Below are 2996 nucleotides of genomic sequence, written 5' to 3'. Positions count from 1 at the left end.
CGTAGGCCTTGGGACATTGGGGATGACCTCACAGGACAGCCCCTCTAACCTGAGAGCTGGTGAGGGTCATGGCTTCTGTGAGGCCCACGCCGGAGATGGTGCTTCCTCCCCCCACTTTGCTGGCAGGCCATGTGGGCAGCCGTGTGACCCAGGCTCCATCTGGGGCCTGGCTGTGTCCTACCAGGCACATCGCTTCATCTGTTTGTCTGCATTTTCTCATCTCAATGATGTGTGTATTCTACCTACTCCCGCAGGGGCTCTGGGAAAATCCTTGTGAGATAAGCGTGTGTTGGCGAGTGGGAATGCTTTTTTTAAAAAATTTAATAAAGTTTTAATTTTCAAAATGTACAGTTGGTGGGACCTGTTTATGCATCTTCACCAGCAGCTGAGGCATTTCCGCCCTTGGTGTTTCTGGTGTAAATCACTTGAGCTCTGTGCTTTGAAGCCAGTTTAATAAGTCCTTGACTAAGTATATGCATGCTAAGGGTTCTGAAGCGTTGCCCTGGCCAGGGAGCCACGAGTCTTGTCTCTCAGAGACGACAGCTGGAGTTACAGCTTCTTTACAGAGTTTGTCATACTTCGCTTTGTCAAACTAGACTAGGTTATTAAGCGTGTCCTGAACTCTGCCTCTGGGACCACTTCTTCTTTTTGGCCTCACCCCCAGATTTGTTCACTGGATCCTTGCCTTTCTTGGCTGACATTCCGGCATCTTTCTTCCTCTTGTCATCCTTGGGTGGCATAGCGAAGTTGGAAGAGGGAAATGCTTTTAATATAAGCAAACATAAATGAAGTTGCCATTGGCTACAGGGTTGTGAATGAGACCCCAAAGTGGTCATCTGAGGGTTTCTACCTGGAGGAAAGGGCTTCACAGAAGTGTATTGAATGCTTACTATCAGGTTATTGGTAAACACCAGTGAGATCTTGGTGCAGAGCCATTATGAACAAATGGCCCACTTCCGTATCATATTTGGCCTGTAGTATATTTATGCTTCTGTTGTAAGGGATGAGTACTTATTTTTCTTTAGCCTATGTAAGGTATTATGCCTTGATAGAAGGCAGACTTTTTTGTGGACCATACACAATAAAGAGTTGACATAGGTCTGGTCCTTGGTGGAAATTCAGTCAGGTACATTCTCATTTCTTCATGAATATTAATTAAATAAACTTGGAATAAATTACCATCAGCTGGATTGCTGTGAAAACCTGTGCAGAGGGATGAATGAACCCTGGTACCATCGTGGGGCTGGGTTATGGGCAGTGGTATCCCCCCACCCCACCCCGGCCAACCTCTTTCCTTCAAGGATATCCAGGTGAGGAGCCGTTCACTCTTTGTAACCATGCTTTTCTTTCTGTTTTTAATTCAACAAATATTTACTGAATGCCCACCATCTGCCAGAAATGGTTTTTGTTTTTCAGACACTGTTTTTTTAAAAATAGCTTTATCGATGTATAATTGCATACAGTAACTGCCTATATTTAAAGTGTACAGTTTGGCAACTTTTGACACACGCATATACTTGTGAAACCACTACCATAATCAAGTTACAAACATGTCCGTAATTCCCCAAAGTTTCTTAGTGGTCCTTTGCAATTCTTCTCTGTTGCTCCTCTTCCCCTGCAGTCACTGATCCACTTTATATCTCCATGGGTTAGTTTGAATTTCCTACAACTTTATATAAATGGAATAATCAATCATATATACTCCTGTCTGGCTGCTTTCATTCTGTATACTATCTTGGGATTCATCCACGGTATAGTGCATAGCAATAATTCATTTCTGATAATTTCTAGTAGTATGGCATCATATGGATATGCCAGAGTTTGCTTATCCATTCACCTGTTGAAGTGTTGTTTCAAGTTTTTGGCTATTACAAATAAAGCTGATGTTAAAATCCATGTACAAGTCTTTGTATGGACACGTGCTTTTATTTCTCTTGGGTAAATACCCAAGAGTGAAATGGCTGGATCATTGGGTAGATAATATTGAATTTTTAAAGAAACTGCCTAACTGCTTTCCAAAGTGCTTGTCCTGTTTTACAATCCCACTAGCAGTTTAGGGGAATTCTGGTTTTTCCACACCCTCATCAACACTTGATATGGTCAATCTTTTTAATTTTAGCCATTGAATAGTTGTTCATTGTGTTGAAATATATACTGAGACATATTAAAATTTTAACAGTCCATTTGAGCAAAAATAAATTTGGGCAGCATCAAATGGGAAGTGCTTAAGAGTGCTCTAACAACAGAAGTTCAAGAGAGATTTTCACAGAAGCCAAAGCAAGAAAATATTGATTGGCTATTGTTTAAAGGCTAATTGGCTGGTTCTGATTGCTTGTTCTTTAGTGTTTGGATTTTGTAGCCTTGAGGCATTTCCAGGCTTAGATTTTGATTTTCTTACATAGGCTGCTAGAACATTGCTGCTGCTGCTGCTGCAGCTAAGTCGCTTCAGTCGTGTCCGACTCTGTGCAACCCCATAGATGGCAGCCCACCAGGCTCCCCTGTCCCTGGGATTCTCCAGGCAAGAACACTGGAGTGGGTTGCCATTTCCTTCTCCAATGCAGGAAAGTGAAAAGTGAAAGTGATGTCACTCAGTCGTGTCCGACTCTTAGAGACCCCATGGACTGCAGCCTTCCAGACTCCTCCATCTATGGGATTTTCCAGGCAAGAATACTGGAGTGGGGTGCCATTGCCTTCTCTGGTTAGGACATTAGAGCTCCTGAATCTAATGGACTCATTCCCTTCAATAGCAGACCACATTTCCCATATATTAATAACAGATGGCATGTCGTTGTGGTTTTAATTTGCACTTTAATTTGCGCACCAGTGACTAATGATACTGACCTTCTTTTCTTCTCTTTGTTTGCTTCTTAGTCATCCATGTATCTTCTCCAGGGGGAGGTGTCTGTTCAAACCTTTTGTCCATTTTGTTGGGTTGTTAATTTTCTTATTATTTTGTCTTGAGAGTTCTCGATATGAATCTGTATTGAAATAGTTAG

At 42.1% G+C, this 2996-nt stretch overlaps 1 pseudogene; it reads right to left on the bottom strand.

Moving 5' to 3' along the window:
* Positions 1 to 358: 358 nt before the first annotated feature.
* On the bottom strand, positions 359 to 740 carry LOC114112893 (small ribosomal subunit protein eS25-like; annotated as a pseudogene).
* Between the last annotated feature and the right edge of the window lie 2256 nt (positions 741 to 2996).

The sequence above is a fragment of the Ovis aries genome, chromosome 2 (genome assembly GCF_016772045.2).
Source record: "Ovis aries strain OAR_USU_Benz2616 breed Rambouillet chromosome 2, ARS-UI_Ramb_v3.0, whole genome shotgun sequence".
Classification (NCBI taxonomy): domain Eukaryota; kingdom Metazoa; phylum Chordata; class Mammalia; order Artiodactyla; family Bovidae; genus Ovis; species Ovis aries.
The sequence above is the reverse complement of the archived record's forward strand: the minus strand, read 5'-3'. Positions and strand labels throughout refer to the sequence as shown.